The 12,726-nt window shown below is 37.3% G+C and overlaps 1 protein-coding gene across 4 annotated transcripts in view; it reads left to right on the plus strand.

Annotated features, from left to right (window-relative positions):
• The window catches only part of LOC108436216 (collagen alpha-1(XXV) chain), a 218,122-nt gene that overhangs the window by 121,170 nt on the left and 84,226 nt on the right, over window positions 1-12,726 (plus strand). The gene's annotated exons all lie outside the window — the stretch shown is intronic.

A 12,726-nucleotide genomic window follows, 5' to 3' on the forward strand; every position in this document is an offset into this window, starting at 1 on the left:
GAAAACAAATAAGCAAAAATATATATGCAAGTTAAAGCAGTCCATCTCAGGTTAGTTACTTACTTAAACAAACCTAAAAATAAAAATAAGAAATATATAATGAAGAAAAACTACCTGAAATTCTCTATGGCAGTAAAGTATGTATGCATACTTGCTGAACAAGAAACTATGCTACAAAGACTTACAGATTAATGCCTTACTTATAGACTAGTAATATGCCCAAATAGGTCCAGTAGGTCATGCTAGCACTGTACATGTGACTGTTTCAATTAGCAACATTTTATACTACTCCTTAAACAGACTGTAATTTCCATTTAGCATATTGTCTCATGGTCTGTCACTTTGAGTCTCTGAAATGGCACAGTTTCTACCATAGTGCGTGTTATGTACACCACAAAGCCTGCAAAGCTTAGTGAGGCGAGAATCTTAGCCCAGACAATCCTCTCTTTTAATCTGGCTACTCCACAACCAAACACATTCAGAATGCAGAACACTGAGGAATTAGCCTCACAGGCTCATAACTTACTCATGTAACTTGTAAAATGCTAAATAATTTATAGATTTACATGCTCTGTATTTGAACTTTGAAAACTTTTTTGACCCTAGTGCATTGGATGCCATGTATCATTGAATCGCTTATGTTGATAATCAATGTTAGAAGGCAAGCAAAACATTTTTATGTTAATGTAGCAAGATTATATTCCAATTAACAGATCTCTGAAGTCGTGTTGTCATTATGTAGTTGATATCACGCTCAATTTATACTCTCTGGGTATTGTTGAAAATCACTGCTGTTGCATCCTGTGGTAAACAAAGTGTTCCAAAGTCGATGCATTTTTCCTCCAGATGTTGCTGGGTCTTCTAAAGTATGAAGTCTATAAAGAACTGATATATAAATATCTCTGCATGCAAGCTAACACAGCTGTGTATTGAATTCACATCATTAGACTGGCAACCTCAACAAAATACCCCACAGTCAGTTTTGTCAAAATGTGGTAGTAAAGTTCCTTAGGCAGTAATACAGTTCAAGGAGCTGATGTAATATATAATGTAAACACAAGAACATAATAGTTGAAATTTAACTCCTTAAAAATCACAGGCACATAACACACCAAGGCTTATAATTCAGTAACTACAGGGACTTCAGTGCAAAGTGGTTATAGAAGTTTGTAACAAAAACTTTGGGCCATTTAAGGGGTTAACTAAACAACCACATAGTGACAGTGACATTTGGGAAAGTGTACATAAAACAAAACACATTAGGTTTGGAATGTTATTGTTTACCACAGGACGCAATGGCAGTGATATTTGAAAAAACGGCATTCATTTTCTCATTCAGACAATCTGTTCTTTACAATGGAAAGACACAGATGCACAACTTCAGAGGTCTATTTTGGGCAATTTAAATTGTTCCATTCATCATGAAATGTTCACAGAATGTGTAGGGCATATGGCATTTTCAAATGGTGCCCTGAAAAAAAAAGTTACAAAGTTTTGATATGACAGTAAGGATACGCAAACTATTTCTTTCCAGACTCTTAGCCATTATGTGTCTAAACAAACACTGAACATTCCTTTATCTCGGTCTTCTGTAAAGGAAATGCAGTGCATTGCATTTTTCCAATGTTTTTCCAAGCTTATTTGAAGGAACGGTGTGTCACGGCAAATGAATTATGCAGCAGGCTTGCCTGGGATTAGAAAAACATTGGTGACATCCAGGAGTCCAGCCCTCAGCCTCATCCATAATGCAGCACACCTGTTAATAAAACATCCTCCAGTTGGACTTTGATCAGCTCCACACCTTTTCTCTGCTCAGAGGAGCTTGAGATTTAGGCAACTCCTAACACTAACCTGACACTAATTAGCATGGCAACTTGACAAGCCAGGAGACAGTGCGCTAGCAGAAATGACAGGGAGGTTGCGCCTGTAAGGTTGCCCTTTTGAAATGATCTTGAACCTGTTTTTTTTTTCTTCTTAAAATTTAATTTAAATTATCATATGAAACTACACTCCTTGTAAAAGACAATGCTTTGGATGTAATCTAGTTTGTGCTAGAATGCAGTTCTGAATATGGATTCCATTGCAATACTTACTGTTTATTGTACATTATATTGTAGTTAGGTGAATTTTGGTTGCTGATTGTTTTTAAAATGGTCAAAAATAATTAGAAAATTATTGATTATTATATAAATTCTAAATGAATGGATGATAGCAGTGCATATTTCATACAAACTATATATATATATATTTAAAAAACATTTTTGTTTCTCTTTTCCCAGAAAAGTATTTTGCAGTATTCTGAAAAGTTAGGCATGTTATTGGTTGGTTATTGGTTATTGGTATGGTGATTTTAATTGTTCTGCCTTTTCTAAACCATTGATTACTCAATTAATTGTCAAATTAATCTGTAGTTTGCACATTTACTAATATAATCAGAAGTGACAGCCCTAGAAGACAGTGTTTAGAAGAAACATCACCTTAATTAGTTGATTGTGACAGATTGGAAGTTAAGTTTAATGGTTTGATTTGGTGAGATTGATAGAAGTTTACCTAAGGCTATACATTTGCCTTTCTTCCAAGATCCACTTATCACATGCATGTGCATTTATGTTCCAATAATCATAATTCATTTTTACTTTACCAATTTGCGACCTTTATTTGTCCCTTAGAAGTAAACTGGATGTTTGTGTTACTGTGCCTTTAAGATAGATATATGTAAATCAGCTCTGTTGTGACTGGCTGCCTTGTTTTGTGCCTGATTCAAAAAGCATTCTAAGCTGAAACAGTCCTTATAACTTCAGCATGAATTGGTGGGGACTGAAACGCTGGAGGCTAAATTGTGTGGATATTTGTAAATGTGTTGGTTTTTGTGACACCACAGAAAATGAATTCATAAGGGTGTGAACAATATGTTTTGAAACTTTAGCAGTGTTTACATGCTACATCAAAGTCTTTTACTTGAAGAAAGTGAGAAAAATGTAGTTTTCTATAATACAAGCCTTCTAATACAGCACAAAAAGGAGAAATATCTGACACTAAGCCCATGTCGACTAACATGTCACTAAGACACTGCAAGCAGCTGAACATTATTACATTTTTATTGTTAAGACTAAACTAATCGTTAATTACTAAGTGTGGAAAAAGTACAGAGAAACTACACTTAAGTTAAATTTTGGGTACTTTGATGAGAGTCAATCAAGAAGATTTAGGGTAGTGCTGGAGCCTAACTTTGTAACATGAAAGTCTAAATGAAAATGTAGGCAGTAGAAAATATAGTATCTTTTTTTCTTCAAAATGTAAATGAGTGAAAGCAAACGTGTTAAATAATACTCCAATAAAGTCCTCATTCATTAAAATAATAGCATAGTAATGAAGTACAATTTCATTTTTTCTACCCCTGATTACCAACCAGTGAGATAGAATTCTGGGACCTTGCGGCAAATACTAGAGACCTAAATGAACAAAGCCCGATGTGAAAAAGAGTGGAAGTGACAGAATGACATCTGTCCCCATCCCATTTGACCAAGCTCATCAATAAGAGATTAGCTCAGTCCTGCCAGAATCAGGACAACACAGGGGACTTTTGGGGAGTCTGGAGCCTGCTAGAATATTCATACTACACAAAAAAGGTATAGACCCACTTTCAGGAACGTTGACAGGCACTTCAAAAGAAGGAACTAACCAAAAACCAAGCCACACAGGTTCAGATCTGGTTTATTGACCAAGTTCTATTGGTCTGATGAAACCAGAGAAGAGCAGTATATTGTATAACTGTACTGTAGAAACAGAAGATTTTAACAATAACACCATTGTGAAATTGAAATCACTAAAATATCATATATGACAGTCCTGGGTAGGTCTGTATTTTCATAGAAGTGAATTTTTTTTTTTTTTGTTGCATAAATTAAACTGCAAGTGGTATTCAGAACAAAGGCATATTTACCACATTTGCAGGATATGGGTTTTTATGAAGCCCATTTGTAATGTTTTTATTTGTTAGGAGTTGATCTCTTGTAATAGATCAAGGTCAGGATATGAGTTTGGGAATACAGTTCTAGATCAGAACTGTATTCCCAAACAGAGAAAGTAAACAATAAGCAAATGGTACATCTTTAGGCATAATGTTTATTAGTATGAAACACAACATGTGGAGTAGTAACACACTTTGCTCAAGTTAAATTCAAATGAACACATGAAGGCAGCATTATGTGAATTTGGGGAATTTGGAGACCACTTTGGTGAAAGCGTAATTGCAAGCAATAGGCAGGGAAACACTTTTGTAACTTTTGTAAAGCTGAAAGCACTTTGCTTTAAACAAGTAAAACAGTTCCTCCATTAGGGGTGCCTCCACTCTGCAGACTAATTTTCAATGGTCTGTTCAAGCAGAACTGATGTCAGCTGCTAAGTATATGATTCTTAGCAGTATCGTTCTCTACTCAATAATGTGACTGCATGCACATGTACTTTGTGTTCCCCTCTGTGCTTTGTATGTAGGCCATGACGAGCATAATGATAATGTAAGTACAGTAAAGTAATTGAATACATTAGCATAATCTTAAAAAGTATTGTTTACAGACTTCATTAAATCTGTGAACCACAGAAATCAAGACGATATATATATATATACACACACACACACACACACACACACACACACACACACACACACACACACACACACACACACACATCAGGCTTTTGTTTTTAGTAAGTGAAATCTTTGCTGATCTGGGTTCAGGTTGGATGAGTGACTTCATGGGTCAAAAGCATTCCACTTTTTGCCAACTGCAAAATTCCAGAATTGCTTAGCTAAATGTTTTGGTGTTGTCATGCTTCAAGGTGAACATCCACTGAGTTTTGTGCCATTCGGTTGGATGTGAACAGTTATTGTGCTTTTTTACAATTCTGGATTCATCCTAGCAGTTACACAGGGTCAGTTACACAGGGTGCCATACATGCCTCTGCCACCATGTTTCACAAATGAGTTGGTGTGCTTTGGATCTTAAGCCGTAGGATGCTTTGAGTGAACGCTGATCAGATCCTTTTTCACATGTCCCTGGGGTAGAGGTAATTAGTCTAATCTGTCCACTACATGTAGTACAAAAGGTCTGTGATGCCTTTGTTGTTCACCTAATATAGATTTAAATACTCTCAAATTGAAACATTCTGCATAATGACTTTGACTAAGTGACCTAGCAAAGATTGTCAGCGCAGTGAGTTTGTCTATGCAATTCTTTTTGAAGGTTTATGAACTGCGAAATAGCCCTGGTTCAAAACTCTTCTCACACCAAGTCAGAGGCAGACAGAGATGGGTAGAGAGCAGTACTCAAGAGCATTTACTGAGAAGAGCATTCTTAACTTTGCTAGAAACTAATTATATGTAATAGTTAAGGTTAGGATACGAGTTTGAGAATCCGGTTTTAGATTAGTATAGAATGTTATGAATCACAGTAAGGTGTATATTTTTGTGTCACTATTAAACAAAATATATGGAGCACTAACACACTTTGTGTTAGGTTCATATGAAAAGATGAGTGAATGCAGCACTAAGTTTGGGACTTTGGAGACCTCTCTGGTGGAAATATGTAACTGCAAGCAATTTGGAGAGGAATGCTTTTGTAACGTCAGTTGTACAGTACACCACATCTACCCCGTCCATCCGGACCTTATTTGGATCCTATGATCCTATGCCATCTGTTCATAAAGATGCATGATGTAGATGAATGACTCCCAACTGCTCTGGCTTTTGAACAAATATTCCCTGTTCCCTGAGAAAAGAGATGTTTAGATGTGAAAGCAGAGTTTCAGTGAACAGTGCACCTTTCGGGTAATTAACTGCAGTAGACGACAGACCATGGTAATGTTAATAGAGGAAAAAAAGTTCAGCTAACAAGTTATAAAAATGAAAAAGGGGTCAGTGATCAGTGGGCTTGTGTTGCTGAACACTGATAGGTGTGACCACATGACCCAATGTTTTAGTATATTCAGTAGAGCTCATCCTTAAGAAGGCCTTAAAATGATTTTGCTGGTGTAACAGTTAGTTACTGTTAATTAAAGAGAAACAAAGGCCTTTGTGAGTTTGAGCTAGCAATGTCTAAACTCTGTGTGGTCTATTTGGCAGATTTCTGATTTGTTCACCCCAGAGCTTTTAGCAAAAAAAAGCCTTTTCTCTAGGATACTAAGTGTATCTACAAGTGCAAGAATGAGTGAGCTCACAGTAGGATGCAGTTCTCAAAAACATAGACACAGCAAGTTTTCAGATCACTACAGAATAATAATATTCTTCCATTATATTCTTTCATTTGAGCTGCCATAAAAGCTGAGACTGCTGAGTCTGTTTCACTGTTTACAGTGACTGTAGGAATGACAAAAAGGCTGGGAATTCATGTTTTTTCTCCTGGATTGGGGTAGAAGATATATGCACATAGTTACTGGGGGGGTAATAAAGTGCAGCAGAGGGATGCAGTAAAGCCTGCGGAAGTGTGGAGCCATGCTGAGCAGTGGCACACTTCAGTCAGTGGCTGTACCTGTGTGAGAGTGCCCAGCTTCATTAGTGCTGCCAGGCCTCCATGACCACACTACCGCAATTAAAAGGTGACCCTGCTAATTAACTCGCCTGGCAACACATTGATCCCCCACAGTTCTTTATAGCATGACCCCTTGGGCTAAAACAGTAGTTTTTTTTTTTTACATATCACCATAAATGGACGCACACATGCACATATGCATTTGACTTTAAAGCCATTTTGTGCCGGACTAATTGTGATACAATGTGGATATGGGAACCAGATGCCATTCTCCCAAGTCAGTTTTCCAGGGTGGTTTTTCCTATCCCAGCCTAACCTCCTTCACTGTGATTCCTTCGATGAGCACCAACCGCTTGTGGTCATCTGTTCTTGCCCGCCTGTTCTGATTACTCACATCCCCAACCTCCATTTGATTTCCCACTCAAAAACGTTCCCCAAGGGCCCCTACTCAAGGGTCCTTATTCAGAAATATCCTACTACCCTCCCCTTAGCTCTCCCTTTAGTTTCCCAGGTTTTGGGGTCCTGCAAGTAGTTTACTGGTCTTTTAGAGGACTCCCTTGCTAATGCTTTAAAGTCTCCTCAGGAAATGCCTTTACAATTACTGCCACTTCCTCCCTTGATATCGTCATGATCTATTGGTTTGTTTATCTGTTCATCCCAAAGCCGACATTGATTTCTTATGTGCATGGCTCACTGAATTTGCTCATTACAGTATAGCAGATTCATCTCGTTGCTGTCATGTCAAAACCTTTCTAACTCATTTTATTTTTTGATCACTGGAAAACACCAGCTTTCCTTTACATTTGGAGAACAGTTCATAATGAATGGACCAACAGAAATGGCCCAAAATAATAGTTATGTTTTTTTTTTTTCATTATGTTTCATTTTCATTTTCCCTTCTCCTAAAAAGTATAAGCATTGGCCCTATTATCATTAGATTGCTAGCTGGATCCCACATGATGCCAGTTATTCATGGTCGGGAATCCAAGAGAGCCTCACTCTCTCTGGATGGGTAGGATGGCCCCCCATTTCCATCACTCAGTGCAATGCAAGCCAACGCAGGCATCTGTTAGCTAATGCAACAGAATTGGCAGTTAGCATTCTCCTTAAAGTGCGTTGAGCTGTCCAATGATGTGGTGTTGGTGGCGGTTTGAAAAGATATGACAGAGCTTCATGTGCCTCAGATTAAGCAAGTGCCAGGCTTTACCTTTTCAGCTTGGTAGCCTTGTGTGATGGGTGTGACCAAATAGGGATTGTGCTAAAATGATGATGAAAACTTTTTTTTTTAAAGACAGTGACAATATGATCACAATTGCTTTGTGTGCAAGTAAACAATGTTTTGTGAGTTTTTTAGCAAGTTAGCTACAGAGCAAGCTGAACATATCAGAGACCTGGAGCAATTGGCCTTTTCTCATTGGTAATGAATAAAGTCATAATTTGGCAGGTGGCTTAACTGTTCAATAGCAGCATTTGAGGCTGCTGATTTTTATCAAACAGTCTGCCATTCAGATGTACGTCCTCAGTAAGTGGAGGGCAGCTGAAATTACTCTTTTTATGGCCATGTTTTACAACCCTTGCCACCTTGGATTTACTGAGGGCTCCTGAGTTATGATTTGCAACGAGAGTTGTACATTCACTTTTTTCACCTAAGTGGAGACCAGCTACCACCCCGTTTAATGCAGTCTGCTTATAGGCCTCTCTTTGAAGCAGGTATGGGGTTTTAATGAAGCATGCCAGATGCATTGCTCAGTCCAACTAGTTTTCTTTGGAGTTTGGCTTTAGAGGTACAGTAAAGCCAGGAGGGGGCACACATTGTGTTTGGGCTCCTCTGGATCCTTTCCTTCTGCGGCAGCGTTTCTCTGCTCATTTTTGCGGTGACTTTCCAACCACCCCACAAAATGCTTCACATTTTGCTGTTGGTTATGATCTATCTGCCTCTTGACCCATAAGTTATTACTGTCTTTGTTAAATAGCTCGGTCATAGTTGTTTGGCTTTACAAGAGACAAATATGTGGTTTTGATGACTTGGTTTCATTTTTAGAGAGGGAGACTTTAAACCAAAATTGGTGATTGTAACCCAGTGCTTTATAAAACATTGAATAAATCATACTTTGAATTCATTCTAAGGCTGACTTTACTTGATGAAATGTGCAAAAGTCAGAGACCATCCTTCCTTCATCCAATTCATTTCACCAAAAAAAAAACATTAATCATTTTTTACTGTAATGGCTATAAGCTATAATATATAGGCTATAACTAAATATAATACTGTTTTCATCTTATAATCCACTCTCTGCCTTTATTATGTTGTTCCAGGCTTTTCAGGAGACTTGCTTTAATTTTTTCCAAAGAAATCTACATAATATCAGAAAGTTGGTGAACACCAGCAGCTTTTGTTGATTTGCATAATTTCTTCTTCTTGTATGTTTCCTTTTCTCTATAAAGGCTTCTTGACAGGTATACATTCTTTAAGTGTTGAATTGTCTTCTCACAGTGGAAGGATGGACAGAAACAGCTGTGGATTTTTTCGGAGCTGATAAGTGGTGATGAACTTTCTCTCTCAAAGATGTTTTGTTTTGTTGTTGAGCAGTTTTGTTGCTCTATTAGGTCTCACATGCTTGTATCATTTTTGAACATTTTTTTCTTGGCCCCTTTACCTTCCCCTTCCTTATATAAGTGGATTTTCATATATCTAATGTTCTTAGAAATATGTATAATACATAATGTCAGTTTTGACTGGAAATTAAATAGATGACGGTTGGTCTCTTCACTTTTACATAGTACTACATGTGAATCAGATCAAGTCAATTGCAAGACATTTGATTATTCCACTAGTGTATTTCTAGTATATTTTTAAATAGCATATTGTTCCAGGTAGCATATGTGATATTATTTAGCCTAAAATTGCTATTTTGTAGTTTTTATGTAAGGAAAGGAGAATAACCTATAAGTAATAACTTTAAATTATAATACTTTAGGCTAACAAAACAAAACAAATGCTGGCACAAGCAGCCATTCTACAGCTGTCATGTTAACATTAGCTTCATGCACATTTAGTGTGAGTTGCAAGAGGCTTTGTATTATGTGACTCAAGTGAAGTGATGAAACTTAATGCAAGCTTTAAGCTAAAGCTGTGTGAAAGTTTCACAATGCCAGCTTAGAACTGATTACAGTGAACCATCAAATAAATGTCCATAAAAATGAATAACCATGCCCAAACTCAAAAATCATCAGTCATATTAAAACTGAGCTTGTAACGCAATTCAACTCCACCCTCTCTCAACTGCATAGACAGCCAGATACCATGCAATTCAGTGGTGAAGTGAATGACTTTTTCCATGTAAACAGAAGGAAAGTAGTTTTTTGTTACATTCAGTATTGTGTGTGTGCCATTTTCATGTTCAGTATTTCTCTGAAACAGCATAAAAAACATTTTACAGCAGTTATTTCATAGGTACAATATTTAGACATTTAACCTAAAATGGGGTTCTTATGGGAATGAACTTGAATGTGCTAAATCATTCTTTATGTTGGAGAAGCTGTTGTGTTATCATGTAGAAAACCTTTCTAGTGACATTGAACTCCAGGGGCTGGTTGTACCAGCTACATGTTAGTCCAAACATAGGCTAATTATAACATAAGCATTCAGTAAGTTTAAGCTTATGTGCTACAGTCTTAAAAAAAAAAAAAAAAAGATGGTTCTTCAGGGATTCTATAGTAAAGCCAGTGGTTCGTTATAGAACCATAGACACTCAAAGAATCATTTGCATGCTTAAAGGTTTCTCTGCATGGTGAATGGTTCGCCATATTGATGGAGAATGTGTTGTATATAGAACCTTTTGAAAAAATCGTTTTATATGGCACCAAAAAGGTACTTCTATTGTGATGTCAAACTTGTAACAATAGTAGAGTTGTTTTTGGTGCTATACAGAACCATATACAACACATTTTCCATCAATCTCAAGAACCATGTAAGCATGCAAATGGGTGTTCATGGGTCTATATTGAAGATCCATCAGTAAGAGCATAGTTAATAATACATTACTCAAAACAGTAGCGACCTGTCCAGGGTGTATCCTGCCTTCCGCCCGAAGACTGCTGTGATAGGCTCCAGCATTCCCCCGCGACCCTGACGGAGAAGCGGCTTAGAAAATGGATGGATGGATGGATGGATGGATGGATACTCAAAACAGAACGGGCTAATTGCTAGTGTTACTTTGCTGGTCAAGATAACCTTAAAACACTAAATTCTATGTGCCATGGTTTTACTTTCAGCTCAAGGCATGAAGCTGCTTTAAATTTAGACTCCAACCATGAAGCTAACATCCATAGCTCCAGTTTAGTGAGACTCAACAGGTTTCAAAACATTTAGATAACTGCTCCAGCTGGCTAGAACTGTTGTTTAAAAATGAATATTTAAAAAATAAGCAAAGGCTGTAGGTATTCATTTTATTTATTTTAAAAACAAACTTGTACACATTGCTCTGATAAATGTACCATTTCATTTTTTTCATGGGATGTAAACATTAAGTTGCTGCCAATGTTTCCATGGCAGTATATTTGTTTTGTCTTCAATTTGTTATCATTATGATAAACATATTGTTCTGATAAAGCACTTAAGTACTTCAACTGACAGTATCTAGTTTGTCACTATGCATATATTAGTTAGTTGTTACTAGCTCTGTGTTTACTCATAAGCTGGCAGTGCAAGTTAGTTTGGTAAAATGATAGTGTGAAGTACAGTTAAGTAAGGATTTATGCACAAACTTATTGCAAACATGGGCAAAGACCCCTGCCTTTTTAACATGGATTTGGAAACTTTTGAAGGCTTTTTTAAGCTTTAACTCAAAATGTTCTCAAAAGATTTAATACATGCGATAAAGTAATAAATATGACCATCAAAAAGTGATAGCTCGATGAATATCAGCGTTCTTGAGACGTGAATATGTTTCTTAAAATGATCCTAACTGAATGAGGTTGTCACAGTCATTAACTCACACCTTCTGTTCTCTGCTCTCAACATCCATCAGTTACAGTCTTTCCTAATAGGCTATCAAACATCATATAAAGACAGGTTTGCAGTGACTGTACTCAATGACTATTTTATAAATGAGCTCTCATGGCTTTGAGTGACAGTGATTGATTCCATGTGGCAATCACCAGCTTAACTGCTCCTTTCAGTGGCACTATATTTTTGTACTCTTGTCAGTTTAAACTCTTTTTGATAGCTTGGTTTCAGCACCTTGCATAGAGGGAAACTGTCTCTTACAGAAAATTCATGGGCAAAGGGTGGGTCCCCTATTGCTGGTTAAGTGTGCCTCCACAAACGACAGATGATTTTGGAATCCATACAGTAAAACTGTACTATTGCCCCACAGTCAAAGCCAAACCCACTAGAGCACTTTCGCTCATGTCAACAATAGTGAAAGTGGTGGAAGCACTCCAACCCTGTGTTTGCAGTGCTGAATACAAACTGTCAAACTAACATCCATCACGTTATGTGAAAATGATTGCTGAAAAGTGGGGTGAAATATGAGTCCACTGTACTGTGACCTTTCTCTGAAAGATCTGGAACGCAAGCAAAAGAACCCGTCAGTAAAGCAGAGAATTCAATGCTATCTTTTCCTTTTAAATGAGCGATAATAGCAGGCTCAAGGTTTATACACCAGAGAAGAATTAAATATTCACTTGTTCACTTGAACATGAAGAGAAAAAGCTGAGTGGGTCAAACTGACCCCCCGTTTTCGCGCAGAGGGAAAACATCACTCTGTTTTGAATGCATTTCTAGCTGATTGAGCCAAATTGGTTTTGTGGGCAGGAAAATTCCTCACGTCAGGTTGATTTTATGATTTTCTCGGTTTATAGTCTGTCTGAAGCGATTTCTGAGCCAAGCCAAACTGACTAGGCCATAATAAAGTTTTGATAATGCTGTAGACCAAAGCTTGGTCTTTGGGGATCAGGTGAGATACTCAAGCATAAAAAACTGCAGATTTTGGGTGATAATTTATCATGTTTATACTAATATTAAGTGTACCTACTTTATCAGAAGTGCTATGGGGCGGTGTTTCCCAGTCCTCTGTGGTTTTGGCTCTGATTGTGTGGGCCTTTCATTGAGGCCTTGCAATGCCTTTTCTTTCTGCAGTTGTCTGCTCTTGCTGGTCTTTTGTTTGCCAGTATTTTAAAAAGTACAGTCAGCTCA

Source organism: Pygocentrus nattereri, chromosome 2 (assembly GCF_015220715.1).
Source record: "Pygocentrus nattereri isolate fPygNat1 chromosome 2, fPygNat1.pri, whole genome shotgun sequence".
NCBI lineage: Eukaryota > Metazoa > Chordata > Actinopteri > Characiformes > Serrasalmidae > Pygocentrus > Pygocentrus nattereri.